The sequence below is a fragment of the Sciurus carolinensis genome, chromosome 11 (genome assembly GCF_902686445.1).
Source record: "Sciurus carolinensis chromosome 11, mSciCar1.2, whole genome shotgun sequence".
Taxonomy (NCBI): domain Eukaryota; kingdom Metazoa; phylum Chordata; class Mammalia; order Rodentia; family Sciuridae; genus Sciurus; species Sciurus carolinensis.
This window is the reverse complement of record NC_062223.1, coordinates 12,984,246-12,999,404: the sequence shown is the minus strand read 5'-3', so window position 1 is coordinate 12,999,404 and position 15,159 is coordinate 12,984,246. Positions and strand designations below refer to the sequence as shown.

Here is a 15,159-nt window from a genome sequence, read left to right as displayed (position 1 = left end):
CCCACTTTTGAAGTGCTTTTTTTGGAGATTGAACCCAGGACCTTGAGCAAATGCTAGGCAAGTGCTGTAACACTGAACTAGGCCCCAGCCCCCACCTTTTCTTATTTTTTTATTTCAAGACAGGCTCTCACTAGGTTGCCCAAGCGACCTGAAATTTGTGATCCTTCTGCCTCAGCCTCCTGGGTAGCTGGGATTACTGGACTTGGCCATTGTGCACAGCATATGCATTCAATTGATCATTACACAGTCACCATTATATAATTCTATTAGATTATTTTCTGGAGACTTGTCTTTTAGCAGGTCTTTACATTGCAAGTTAATTACTTCCAAATGAACGTTAGGTAGAAGCTTCTTAATTGCACAGTGAAATGTATTTTGAAATATGGCAATTTTCTTCACGCTTTCATGGAAGTGGAACTGTAGTTTGAGCTTGGAAAATATGTCTGCGCAAATTTGCAAAAAGTGGAGATGTCAATTTTTGTTTCAACTTTTGACATCACAGGAAGCATGTAATGCAACTTGACTTCACTCGTTATTGACACTGATAGTCCAATAAATGGAATGCCCCAGTAAAATCATTTCACAAAAAGACAATGTTAGTTGTCATCACAAGGACATTGCCACGTTGAAGTTTTGCATATTAGTACTCTTTTTTTTCTTTTTTTAAATTATTATTGTATACAAAGGGATACATGTTGTTTCTCTATTTGTACATGGATTCAAGGCATACCATTTGTGTAATCATACGTTTACATAGGGCAATGATGTTTGATTCATTATTTTTTTTCCCTTCCCCCCCACCCCTCCCACCCCTCTTTTCCCTCTATACATCCTTCTTTCCTTCATTCTTACCACACTCCTTATCCCTAACCCTAAACCTAACCCTAACCCTAATGCTAACCCCTCCCACTCCCCATTATAGGTCCTCATCCGCTTATCAGCGAGATCATTCTCCCTTTAATTTTTGAGATTGGCTTATCTCACTTAGCAGGATATTCTCCAATTTCATCCATTTGCCTGCAAATGCCATAATTTTATCATTCTTCATGGCGGAGTAATATTCCATTGTATCTATATGCCACAGTTTCTTTATCCATTCATCAACTGAAGGACATCTAGGTTGGTTCCACAGTCTGGCTATTGTGAATTGAGCAGCAATGAACATTGATGTGGCTGTATCTCTGTAGTATGCTGATTTTAAGTCCTTTGGGTATAGGCCAAGGAGTGGGATAGTTGGGTCAAATGGTGGTTCCATTCCAAGCTTTCTGAGGAATCTCCATACTGCTTTCCAGAGTGGCTGCACTAATCTGCAACCCCACCAGCAATGTATGAGTGTTCCTTTTTCACCACATCCTTGCCAACACCTATTGTTGCTTGTGTTCTTGATAATCGCCATTCTAATTGGGGTGAGATGAAATCTTAGGGTAGTTTAGGTTGAATTCACTAAAAACATTATGAAGTATGTTGTAAAAGCTAAATTCTAAAGCCACCCAGTGTTCCATAACAGAAGTTGAGGGCAGTTCTCATTCAGAAAAATTTCAGTTTCAGCCTGAGTTCAAAAAAACATAGTAAATCTTTACCACTAGTAATCCACTGAACTCCTGGTAATAGGCCAAGTCAAAATTCATGGAACACGGAACTGAAGACAGCCAAGGTATGAGGTTGAATCAAGTTTACTACTGACACTCTTAGTGTAGAGTACATAGGATTCAGTACCACATGACAGGTTTAGTAACACATGATAGATAGATTCTAATATTTGTTGGCAAGTGTCTGCTGATAAACTACATAATGGTTGGGCTTGGTGGTGCATGCCTGTGATCCTGGAGGCTGAGGCAGGAGGATTACAAGTTCAAAGCCAGCCTCAGTAATTTCGTGGGGCCCTAAGCAATTTAGGCAGACCTTGTCTCAAAATTAAAAATAAAAAATAGGCTGGAGATATGGGTCAGTGGTTAAGTGCCCCTGGGTTCAATCCTTGGTACCAAAAGAAAAAAAAAAAAAAAACCAACAAAAACAAACAAAAATTATGTAATGGACAACCACCGTTTTTTGACCCTTTACATTTGCAGAAGCTTTGTAAATTTGTCCCATGAACGTTTTTTTCTGCTCTCTACTTTTTCCGCCACCATCCATTGTAACACATTTTAGCAGAGTTGTAAATAGTCTCTGCTGTGGTTGTTCCTGCAGTCTATTTATAGGGGCTCACTCTTCAGTCAACCTCAGCATGAACTCCTTCAGTAAATAATAGCTGAGCAGCAGCAGTAAGGGCTGTGAATAGGTTCTTTGCTTACCAGCTCAGTTGGTAGCTACTCTCCCCAGCGGTCATCAGAGACCCAGAGACAAGGGCACTGCAGGACTCCCCGGTCAGGGTCCTCGCAGGCTCAGCTTCAAAGACAAAAAACTGCCATGTGAGACTTCAAAGTTTTTTTTTTTTTTTTTTTTTTTTTTTTAATTCTTACAAATCCTGAGGAGTGCACAACAAGGGTAGAGGACAATACACAGAGGTCAAAGAAAGATCAAGGAGAGAGTAAGAGAGAGAAGAGGGGGAGGAGGAGGGGAGGGGCGATTGGGGACTCATGGGAAAATGCCTTCGTGGGGTCCTGGGTATCATCCAAATAGGTTTCAGCAGGGAGCTTGATTTGGTTTACCACGTGATGGAGAGGTGGTCACATCTGAAAGGTCCTTTTAAAGGAACCCATGGAAAATTCTGGGAGCTCAACCTGCTGGACCAGGGAGTTACCTCTGGTTTACCTCTGGCCATGGGCCGCAGCTGCCTGGGCAGGTATATTATTGGAAACTGTCAAGGGGGGCTGAACCCTTCCTCTGGTGTGAGAAAATTAAACATTTAAAAATGGATGCTGAGGCAACATCAAATCATAAACACTCACTACAGTAACCTTCCCCATTTCATGAAGAGGCAATAAAAAACACTCAAAATCGTTTAACTTGTTTTTCAGTTGATTAATAGTTTCCTAAGGCTGCTGTAACAAATCACCACAAACTTGGTGGCTTGGAACAACATAAATGTATTTTTTTCCCCCCTGGTACTGGGGATTGAACCTAGGGGCTCCTTACTACTGAGCTGTATCGCCCCTGCCCACCTCCCGTCCTTTTTATTGATTAATTTTTTATCTTTTAAAGAGACAGGGTCTTGCTAAATCTCTGAGGCCGGCCTCGACTTGAAATTCTCCTGCCTCAGCTTCCCGAGTTCCTGGAATTCCAGGCTTGGGCCGCTGCACCGGCAACATAAGTATATCCTTAAATATCTCTGGAAGCCAGAAGTCTGAATCAAGGTGTTGGCAGGTCACACACCCTCAGGAGTTTCTATGAGGGACTCTGTTTTGTCTTTTTCAACTTCTGGTAGTTCCTGGTTTCCTGGGCTTGTGGCCACATCACTGCAATTTCAGTCTCCATGTTCACACTATCTCTTTTCCCCTGTGTCTCTTCTCTGTCTCTTATAAGGATGCTCATCATGGGTTTAGGGTCCACCTGCATAATAATTTGACCTGGATATATGTTTTTGAGGACTTTCCCCCATCAACTACTGATACTATTCCCAATACTTACAACTCTTTAAGCAGCTCTCTCATCAAAAAGACTAATAATTTTTAAAGAAATTTCTTTTCTTCTTTTAAAAATTATTTTTTATTTTCTACAGGCTGCATTTTGATTCATTGTACACAAATGGGGTATGTCATTTTGTTTCTATGGTTGTACAGAAATTTATTTTCTCTGGATATTTTTAAAAGTTTTCTGCTGCAATCAAACACAATTTAGTTAACTCACCAGGAGTACATGGTTTTCCTTGCTTCGTTAACAAATGAAGCTCAGAAAACTCACTTGGGTTACAGCCAAGTTTTCGTTTTTCATTTCTGTGAAGAAATTCTGCTGTGATAAGATATAATGTTTTAAATTTTCTAATTTTTCTGATCGTCGCTTCCTGTGAGTTGGAAATATTAGGACAAGTGATTGGTTTGATAAAGCTGATGTGTACTGTATTATTTGAGCACAGCTTCCTGCCATAGCTTAATGAACACAAGGCTTTGCCATCTAAGAAGATAAAGTAGTAACCTATGCTCCCCTGGTCCCCAGAAGCACCATATTCTAAATCCTTGTTTCTTGTTTTGGCATGATGGATAAGTAATTAAACAAGTAGAACACTGTGGAGTATAATACACATGGTACTTGAAATGCTGGCAAGTTGCTGCGTCTGTGCCATTTTTACCATGCTCGGCAGCAGTGGGAAGAGATGAGTGTGGTACTCTCTATGGCAACGGCTCCAAAGCAGCTGTAGACAGTGTTGTCTAACAGTGGTTGGACTCTGGTAAAACTTTATTTTGGGCTGCTTACATTAGAATTTTGTATTGTGTTCATCATCACAAAATATTCTTTTGATTTTTTTTCCCAACTATTGAAAAATGTGAAAGCCATTCTTGGCTGGTTGGGCCTATATAAAAACATGAGGTGGCCTGGCTAGGTGGTGCACACCTGTAATCTTACTGACTTGGGAGGCTGAGGGAGGAAGATTGCCAAGTTTGAGGCCAGCCTCAGCAACTTAACTAGACCTCTCCCAAAATACAAATAACAAAAAGAGGACTGGGGATATAGCTCAGAGGTAAAGCACCCCTGGGTTCAACCTTTAGTTGAACCAAAACCTAAAACAAAACAAACCAAAACAAGCTCAAAACATGTGGTGGGCTGGATTTGGCTGGAGATCCCTAATTTATTGACCCCAGGAAAAGAAACACTCAGGAATGTTAGACTTACAGAAAGGAAGAATTCTGTTCTAGAAACATATTCATCTAGAATGACTGCCTTTGTACCTTTCTGTGGTTAGGGTGAGAGGGTGAGAGATTTATTGAAAATATTATGGAAATCATGCTCAACAAGAGACCAAGCACCACTGGGAGGATTGGAGAGCTCAGTTTATTTTCACCAGCAGACCCAGATGAGCTAGTGCTCTGAAGTTCTGGGCCCCCAGTTGAGATTACATGGGGCTTTTCTAGGAAATTTGACATCTCTTTCTTAACCATTACAACATCAATGGGTTTGAATTCTTGGCCTGTGTGACCAAAGGCCATGCACAGGGAATTCTTCTTTTTTTTTTTTTTTTACGTTTGTTCTCGAATTCTACAGATACCAAGAATGAGGAAGAATTTTTTACCTAATAAAACACAACAAAATGACAACAAAAAACACACTCTCAGAGCAAGCACCTGGGTTTTACTTCATTTATAATAATATAGTGTGCCTGAGAATTTTTGCACAAATACATGTCATCTTTCATTAAAAATATGAGGGAGTGCACTTTGGAAAAATTTTCCTTACAAAAAATTTTTTACGTATATAAATATATACAACATAACCTAATTCCTAAAGATTGCACTTTTGGCTTAACCCCTTCCAGCCTCTAAGGAAATGTGAAAGACATGCAACTGATGTTTGTCTTCCTTGGACACTGTATTATCCAGAAAAAATATTCAAAAAGAAATTTTCTTGGTTCCAATTTACTCATATTTTCCTTTTTAAAGTGAATCTCTCCCAATCCCTACCCATGTTTTTTGGTTTTTTGTTTTTGTTTTTGTATGTTTGTTTTAGTCAGCTTTTTCACTGCCGTGACTAAAAGGTCATAACCAGAACCCTATAAAGGAGGAAAGGTTTATTTAGGGGCTCACAGTTTAGAAGTCTTAATCCACAGCAGGCTCCATTCCTCGGGGCTCAAGGTGAGGTTGAACATCCCGGAGGAAGAGTGTGACTGAGGGAAGCAGCTCACATCATCAGGAAGCAGAGAGAGACTCCACTCTTCATATACAAAACTTGTACCCCAAAGCCACGCCCCCAATGAACCACTTCCTCCAGCCACACCCACCTGCCTCCAGTTACCCCATTAGGGATTAATTCACTGATTAAGTTAAGGCTATGGCACAATCATTTCTCCTCCAAACCTTCTTGCTTTGTGTCCAATGTGAGCTTTTGGGGGACACCTCACATCCAAAGCATAATGATGTTGTATAAAAATACAAATTTAAAAATGAGCTTTCAATAATCATTAATACAAAGGAATCTGGATGTTGTCTGAGCTCACAATGGCTCAAAGACCTGAAAACAGGAAAAGAGGAGTCTCAACTTATGTTCTAATGAAAAAGATAAAATTCCCTGTTTTGCTAATGCTTTGAGCACACCATTAGCTGGAAGCATAATTTAACTGGACATTTGCAGAGTAACATTTGAGCATCTCGCTACTATCTGAGTAACAGATAGGTCGGTGCATCAAAACTTGGAAGAGCTTTCTCTGAGTGACCATACAAATTGCTCCTTTTCTCTTCCCATCCTCCCAGGCAGGTTCTCCTGGTTATGCTCACCAGAAGTAAAGGTGTCAGCAAGTTCAATTTTTTGGTGTGTTTTAATATTACTGAATTTATTTTCTATTCATTTTGGGGGGGGGTTGGGTCACTCAATCACTGAGCCACATCCCCAGCCCTTTTTTGTATTTTATTTAGAGACAGAGTCTCACTGAGTTGCTTAGCGCCTCACTTTTGTTGAGGCTGGCTTTGAACTCGCCATCTTCCTGCCTCAGCCTCCTGAGCCGCTGGGATTACAGGTGAGTACCACTGCGCCTGGTTCTATTCACCTTTTATTTTTAAGACAGGAAAACTCGACTGAAGGAATCTGTTCAACTTTTCTTCCTTTTCTGTCTCCAAACACTCATGGCTTGCTCATTTATACTTGAGTTTACCGGACTTCATCCACCAGGACCTCAGCCTGGTCTTGTTTCCACCTCTCCACGGCCCTCTCCACGTTCCCAACCCTTCTGCAGCGTTCCTTTTCTCTCAAGTCAGAACCGATTGCTCGATCAGATCAGCGCTATCTCTGCTTCCTGTGCTAACCTGTAGGAGAGGTCAGGTAACGATGAGCTTCAGTCCTCCTCTGGGCTACTCATTTTGGGTGACGATGTGCAAACAGGAGCACCAAAGCTACCCGCCATGATTGGCAGACTCTGATTCCTCCTCAGTCCACCCCATAAGCTGTGACCTGAATTTAAATCAACAGCAGAGTCTGGTTTTTGTCGACCAATTTCTGCCTCTTGGCTTCTTCCAATCTCCTGGGTGTCAGGGGTCCTAAGCACTCTGGTATCCTCAGCCACTTCAGGTTGTTCACTAGGTTCATCTTCACCTGGCCCCATCAGGAGGGTTCCAGGGGGATCTCAAGCCGTACATCTCCTGGAGGAAGGCTTCAGCTCGAGGGGAGGCCAAAAATCTTTCAGAGACATGTGCTCGGGGCTTCAAGGGCAAGGGAGAAGGCAGGGCGAGTGAGATGGGGAATTCGAGGTGTGGAAGGGATAGCGGGGCTTTAGGAAGGGCTGGAGAAAGGGGTGTCTGAAGTCAGGCTGGGACGTACTTTAGCAGAGATGCCACGCTCCTGGAGAAGTTTGGCCAAGCTCACGGTGCTACTGGAGGTGGTGGTAGAACCGTGTCGGTTTGTGATGGATTGTCCAGTGCCCACTCTGTAGGATAAACCCCTTCCTCAGGCTTCGGTTCTTCACTGGGAGAACTCACAGCCGTGTTTGATGAACGGCTCTCACTACCTTGCACAGGTAGTGAAGGGAACCCAGAGCTGGGGTAACCTGAGTGCTAGCAGAGGGACGTGCTATCCTACAGGTGGTGAAGGCCAATGTCCCTTCAGATGCGTGGGGAATTTATGGTAAGTCGTCCACAGGTGTGGAGCAAAGTGGCCTTCACAGGCGGCAGTCACTCAGGATGACTGGAGTTCGCCACGGAAGAGCTCTAAGAACTAAGTCGACTGCTGTCCAGCAGTTAATTAGCAAGGTAAACTACAGTTTATACTAGCAGTTAAGTGATGTAGCTGCATCCCACAGAGTTCAGAAAGCTACAAAAGCACAGGAAAATAAACCCCTTCCCCAGACTTCGGTTCTTCAGCAAAATGTTCTTATAATTTTCTTTTACAATCAGGTCTGGTATCTCCGTCACAGCTAGGGTGAGAGGGTGAGAGAGTTATGGCAAGGGCTGTACCCTCCAGCCCCTGTAACCCAGTTTCCTTGCTTTGCAACAGGAAAGATTTATTCTGGCTTATGGTTTCAGAGGTTTGGGTCCGCAGTTGCTTGGCCCTATCAGTGTGGGCTGGTGGAGAGGCCGCACATCATGGCTGAGCAAAGCTGCTCACCCCACGTGGGCCAGGAAGAAGGGAGGAAGGGAGGGAGGAGGACTGGGAGGGGAGGGAGTAGAGAGAGAGAGAGAGGAGGAGGGGAAGGAGGGAAGGAAGGGAGGAGGAGGACTCAGGGGAGAGAGGAGAGGGAGACAGGGAGGGGGAGGGGGAGGGGGAGGAGGAGGGGAAGGAGGAGGGGGAGGAGGGAAGGAGGGAAAGAAGAGGAGGAGTCAGGGAGGGGGAAGGTGGGAGAGGGAGAGAGAGGGAAAGGGAGAGAGAGAGGAGGCAGGGACCATATACACGGAGGACATGCCCCCAGTGACCTACTTCCTTCGATCAGGTCCCACCTCCCAGCAGCAGCACCAGTTGGGGACCAACCTTCAACACATGAGCTTTGGGGGACATTGAAGATCCAAACTTTAAGCGTGGGTACCAAATAGCAACGGTATTTTGATTCCATGGGACCTTCTTATTATTTCATTTATTTAAAGTTTTTTCTGGGGACACACTCCACCTTTCATTGACCTTTGAAGAGTCATCTCAGAAGCACGCAGCCAGACACCTATTTCCTTTTTTATTGACTCCACTGAAGCTGAAAGGCATCATTTGTTAAATAAGCACTGCAAACAGATACTACACATAACACACAGGAACCATTTAAACAAACCCATTGCCCCCAACATGTGTTTTAAATTATAAAAGCAGGAATTGAAAAAATCCTGAACATATCATTCTAGAAATTACACCCACACTGCTTCAAAAATTACCCCCATTTCTGACCACATTCCTTTTAGGGACTACATTCGACAATTTCAACCACAGCTTTTACTAAGCAAGATGAGTAAAGCTGTTTTTGTTTCTCCTTCTTGAGATTTTTATTTCCACTGCATGCTTTCATCTCGTAAACCTGAATTCTATTTGAGCATACCAGGTTCATGTTTTAACAACAGTGCCTGAACAAGAGAATAAAAAATCATGCTGTGTTCCCCTCAATCACCTGAAAACATAGCGACTGTACATGTATAAATAATTTTTTACAAGTGTCTAGGGTCATGTTTACCAACTGGAATTCTTTTCTTGATGTGTAGGTGTTTTGCATGGTGATATTTAGTTTAGACATCAATATGAGTTGAAGGCTGTTGATTCAAGACGAGTTTGAGATTCACTAAAATTAAAGATGGTATGTTTGTTCTTCTGGTGGCTGTGGAAGCTTCATATTTTCCTTGGACCTCATTGGATGTCTTAGCTCTTGTTTTTTCTTTTTTTCTTTTGTTTGTGGTACTGGGGCCGGAAGCCAAGACCTCGTGCATGCTAATCATGCACTTTACCACAGAGCTACACCTATACATAGAGCTACATCACAGTGCCCCGTCTTAGCTCTTGAAGTGGGACTTTCATGCTGTGTGAATTTTGCCATATTACTAATGCAAGTAGGCTCAGTATATCCACCATCCCACTAGAATTATCCACCCCATTAATATTAATTTTTGCTATATCTCTAACTGATGCAGGAGTTTCTGGGTTGTAGTTCTACCTTCTACTTTCGGGTCACACACTCTCCTTTCTTTCTTTCTTTTTTGGTACTATGTATTGAATTCAGGGTCACTCGGCCACTGAGCCACATCCCCAGACCTTTCTTGTATTTTATTTAGAGACAGGGTCTCACTGAGTTGCTTAGCGCCTCGCTTTTGCTGAGGCTGGCTTTGAACTCGCTATCCTCCTGCCTCAGCCTCCTGAGCCTCTGGGATTACAGGTGTGTGCCTCTGCACCTGGCCACACACTCTGCTTTCATAATTTGTCATCCTTTCCTCTCTATCTGGAATATTCTTCGTCCCTATCATCACTTTCTGAAATCCTACCAGTCAATCCCCTAAGGTTTATTCCAAGGCAGGTTCCCCTTGCACCCCCGCCTTCAGTCTTTCTCAATTATTTCAGTTTTGGTGGCCCCCAAATCAGGCCTGTCCACCTTGCAAGCACCACATCTTCATTATCTTCTTCAAGGCCCCAGCTTCTGGTACCATCACCTACACCTTCTGTTCAATTTCTTCCAACAAGTGAAAACGACAAGGAATCTGAACTCCCATAGAGACTGGTGTCTTCTCCTGCAGCCTCCCTCCTATTTAAAAGAGTGATGCAAGAGTCCTGTTTTAGAGTGTCAAAATTTACCACTCGCTGAAAATGACATTCTTTGCAACCATTGAAACGATGAGAAGAACTTAGAGGTCAATTGAAAATGTACACCTGAGTTTCAAAAGTTTCTTACTTGACGTAGAGCAAAATAACTTGATAATTATTATTGTAGATCTCTGGATGTTCTCCCACTTTGTTCTACAGATCTACAGATGCCAATTTCTTCCTTGGCCAGATTGATGTAAAAAGGGTCCCCTAATCTCATAAGGAATCCACATTTCCGGTCCCACCACGATCCTCAAAGGCTCTGGCAGTGGAGGGCTGCATGCCCATCAGAGAGGGACTTCCTCCTTGCTTTCAAGTCGGACCAGTCCATCACGGTCATTTCCACGCCATCTCTAGCTGTGACTTCCGCTCTTAGTCGAGGTCAGAAATCCTTCTCTAGCGTCCTGTAGGGGTGAAGAGGGCTTCCCCTCCCTGCCCTCTGTGGGCTTGATAATTGGGCATCTGAACAACAGACAGATAATTAATAGAAGACAATGGCATAAGATTTATTATTATTACTGTGCATGGGGGCATCACAAGAAGGGAAAGTGAACACCCCCAAATCTAGTGTAACCTAAACTCCCAAGGAGAATGCTGTTTACGTAACCTCTCTATAAGAGACGGGAGGGGAAGATGCAGGGAGTTCTCATGGAAAGAGGAATGGGCTTTCCAATGGAGAGGCAATCGCCTGTCTGGATAGGATGGAAAATTCTAGTCTCTCCTACCTATGCTACATGGATCATCCCTGACAGGATAGCTAAGAATTTCAGGGAGCATGACCCTTGGGTCGTGTCTGGAGGATTTGCTTTTGATCAGACAGGAGTCTGGAGGTCAGCCCCTCTGCTGCATCTGCAGTTCCGTCAGCTTCAAGTAACCCATGCATGCCAATGTGCATATTTTGGGATTGCATTTCCTGAAGTCCTTCAAGCCCAACTTTATTTATGTATTTATTTATTCACTCAGTACTGGACATTAAACCCAGGTCGAGCTACACCCTGAGCCCTTTTCGGTTTTTATTTCCAGGCAGGGTCTGGCTGAGTTGCTGAGGTCGGCCTGGAACTTGGAATCTTTCTGGCTCAGCCTCCTGAGTCACTGGGAATTACCCAAGTGCACTGGCTGTGCCCGGCAGCATTTAGTATCATGATGAGCAAAGATGACTCTGGGTCAACTAAAAAGCACAGTTCAGAATAAGTTATAAGTTATTCTTAGAGGAATACCATAAGGCTGGTTCCTTGCGAGTTTCTCTGGTGGACCTTTTCTGAAACAAATAAGTCCAATTTTGAAGGAAGTTAATGGTTATTCACAAGGACAGCAGCTTCCCGCGCCCCAAGCACAGGGGATTGCCCTTAAAAGTACCTGCCTAGGTGTTAACATCATGACAACATCCAGAATACAAGCACTGTATTGAAGTAGAATTGGGAGGCACCTGATTTTTAGGGGAAGTTGTCGGTTTTGGATACGCAGAATTGTAATTGATTCATTCAAAATAAGATGGCCTTTCTTTCTTTTTTTTTTTGGTGGTGCTGGGGATTGAACCCAGGGTCTTGTGCTTACAAGGCAAGCACTCTACCAACTGAACTATCTCCCCAGCCCCATAAGATGGCCTTTCTATTACTTTAAGGCAGTTAAATAAATCTCTCTTCTCTACCCATCTTCCTGGTCCTTTAAATAATTCTCCCTCTGGAGACATGAGGTTTCATACCAGTTCTCTAATACTTCTAGTTGTGGTATCTTGACAGGTGTTTATCCTCTTTCTCATTAGATAGAAAAACCTTAGGTCTCACTGTGAGGAGATAATGCATGGAAAAGGACAAGGTCAGAAAGGCATTCAGAAAATACCAGCTGTGGCATAAGGTTTCAGCTCTCACTATCCTGGGAATTCCTCCGGAGGTTGAGCTCCGTTTGGCCAGTGTTCAGGACAAACAGGTTGTACAGCTGACAGAGCAGAGCAGGACTTATCACTAGGGTTCAGAAGCTTTCCTTCCACATCCATGCCTCTAAGTTTGCCTTAACACCAAGGCTATCTTGACCCTCATTTAGAAGGTGCAACTGTGGCTGCTCAGGGCACCTCTGAAGGGGATCACACTCCAAGGCTAGCAAGAATCTGGGGGGATGGCAGTGAATCTTGGATGGGGCATGTATTGAATGAAGACCATAGAACTATTTAGAACTGAGTACAGTCTATCAAGATGGGTAGAAGAACCAGAATAAAGCAAAACCACAGAAACACAGGAGTTGACAGACAATCTAGATTCAGCATCTTCAAAATTGTGGTGAAAAAACATACAAAAGTGTCTACATAAACACTTTGTTGTGTAACTGATCTCCAGTACATTTTTCTCTGGCAAAACTGAAATTCATTGACTAATATCTGTTTTTTCCTGCCCACCCAACCCCTGGGAAAGGATCGAACTCAGGGCCTTGTGCTTGCAAGGCAAGCACTCTACCAACTGAGCTATCTCCCCAGCCCCGTTTTGTTCTTTTTTACAAGGCAGAATAGTATTCCCTTACATGCATACGTCACATGAAAAAACCTATTCCTCTGTCGATGGGAATTTAGTTTGCTTCCAAATCTTGACCATTGTGAATAATGCTGCAAAGAAGGTGGATGTGCAAACCTCTTGGAGATTTAGCTGGTTTATTTTACAGATCATGGCAATCCCCTCGCACCCGCCCCAGAGTGCCTGGAGCAGTTTCTCAACAGCAGAAACACTGATACATAGGGTCAGATAATTCGTCGTCGTGGTGGCTGTGCTACACCCCAAAACAAAGGTATTCATACGTTGCCAAATATGTGTGCTGGGAGGGGGCAAAACCACTTCCGGTTGAGAAATGTTCTAAGTCAACACTTGGGATCTGTAGATGTGACCCAGGTGACTGTCCCACAGAGATGACGGAAGACTCTATGTTAAGCAAACTCCGATTTAAAAAGCATTTTCTTTTTACTTCTCACAAGCGGCGCATGTCGCAAGGCTATCACTACTTGCGAGGGGAAGCGGTAGAGATAGAGGAGGCGAATTTGAAGGCTTGGGGAGATACATCAACGTCAGGGCGGAACCCTTTCTCCGACCCTCCCACGCCGCACGGCGCCCTCGCAGTGCACTCTGGGAGTTGTAGTTCCGGGAGGCGCGCGTCGCCCAGACCGCGGGCGACTAGGTCAAGATGCTGCGGACTGCGGTTCCGGGAAGCTGAGGAGGGTTAAAGAGTCCACGCTTCCTTTCCCCGCCTCTTAATCCTTCCGATTGGCAATCAGGAAAGCCAATGAGTGGCCAGTCTGGTTCTTCCTAATATCTGATTGGCTTCGAGTTTTGCAATCGTCCGGACAAACTTGCCGCCGATTGGCTGCGCCTTCAGTTTTGAAAATCGTAGATTTCGCCCGCGCTGCGCCGCCCGGTTGCTCCTCCCGTGCCGAGAGCCTAGAAGGCCGGGAGCCGAGTGGGTCTGGGCAGGCGGGGGCTTACCTAGGGAGACCGCGGACTTGGATCGGAACAACCCTTTGGAGACGCGGTGCAGTCAAGTGAGTGCGCGCGGGCAGCGGGCGGGGTTGGAGAGGGTAGCGGGGTTGGAGAGGTCCCCCCACCTCGTGACCCCTCACCCCGGCCCCTTGCAACGTGGGAATGTAGGGGTCGCGTCTTCCGAGTGGCGAGAAGACCTGCCTGTCCTGGGACCTGAGATGACCCCCGTCCCACCTCCACCTAGGCACCCAGGGTCGGAGAGAAGAGCCGGTCCCCTCCCCACCCCGGCTCTAGCGCCGGGTTTTGTGCCAAGGAGGCTCTTTCCTGACTTGGTCTCGCAGGCAGTCCCAGACCGGCCGGGTGGTTTGGAGGGATAATGCGGGAAGACGTTTCTGTACCGTTAAATCCCTTGCTCAGCCTCCTGCGCCCCAGCTGAGCAGCATTTTAAACCGACCGTTTGCACAGGTCAATGCCGTGGCTTGTTTTGTCACTCGCCGAGCTTGCTCGCTGTCAGAGGTGCAGTTAGTTCCCTTCAGCTGCAGGCTGCCGGTGAGGGTGCCTGCCGCCGGGACCTGGCGCCTGCCTTTCTGAGTCCAGTGTCCCGGAGACCTCTAGCTAGTGGTTAAGAGCGCAGTTTAAATCTAGGCTCCGCCCCTGATTTACTGGGTGACTTAGACTTCTTCCCGTTTCCTTAACTGCACATGGGTATCCTGGAGATTGTGGTGAGAATTAAATGTGAGCTACCTGACCCTGGCATGGAGTACCACTCCATTATAACACCTCACGGAGGGGCGGAAGAGAGATGCCCACCTTCCTGCACCCTCAAAAGAAGAGGAGATGCGGAGGAGGGCCGTGGGGGCTCTTATTTGGTGTACTGTGTGGAAGAAGTGTTTGTGGAGAGGAAGATGAATTCCCTTCTTAGTGGGATGTTTGGTGGTCAGGGTCTGTTCAGAGCTTCTGAACCTGAAAGTGGGGGTTTTGCTGCTCTTCCCAGGAGACTGATGACACTCGTTCCTTTTTTCTCGGGGTCCCCTCTATTCTAGCTTGTGGTGATTTTTTTTTTTTTTAAATGGCCAATTTAAGGTCTGCTAAAAGCATACTTCCCTATAGAAGTTCAAGTGGTATTTTGAACTTACTGAAAGAATCGCTCATCCATTTTGCCAGTTTAAACAAATACTTTAAAAAGTTGCCCTGTTGTTGCTCTCTTTAGCTCCTCCACAAACCACTTTGCTTTGCTCTGGGTGCAGAAGTGCTGGGGGGCAGGACAGGGTTGGCAGTGGAGAGGAGATGCCCATGTCTAGCTGACTGCAGAGCTGAGGTCTTTGCCCAGGGCCTGTGCATTTCTGCCTGTTTGGCCCAGCCCCAG

At 44.9% G+C, this 15,159-nt stretch overlaps 1 protein-coding gene and 1 pseudogene across 4 annotated transcripts in view; one reads left to right on the top strand and one right to left on the bottom strand.

The window, feature by feature from the left end:
• Positions 1 to 9,334: 9,334 nt before the first annotated feature.
• Positions 9,335 to 14,949, bottom strand: LOC124958457 (ubiquitin-conjugating enzyme E2 variant 2-like; annotated as a pseudogene).
• The window catches only part of Incenp (inner centromere protein), a 28,423-nt gene continuing 26,986 nt past the window's right edge, over positions 13,723 to 15,159 (top strand). For all 4 annotated transcript variants that reach the window (XM_047519493.1, XM_047519491.1, XM_047519492.1 and 1 more), the window contains exon 1: positions 13,723 to 13,855. The gene's annotated coding sequence lies outside the window, so the exon portion shown is untranslated. The remainder of the gene's footprint in view (positions 13,856 to 15,159) is intronic.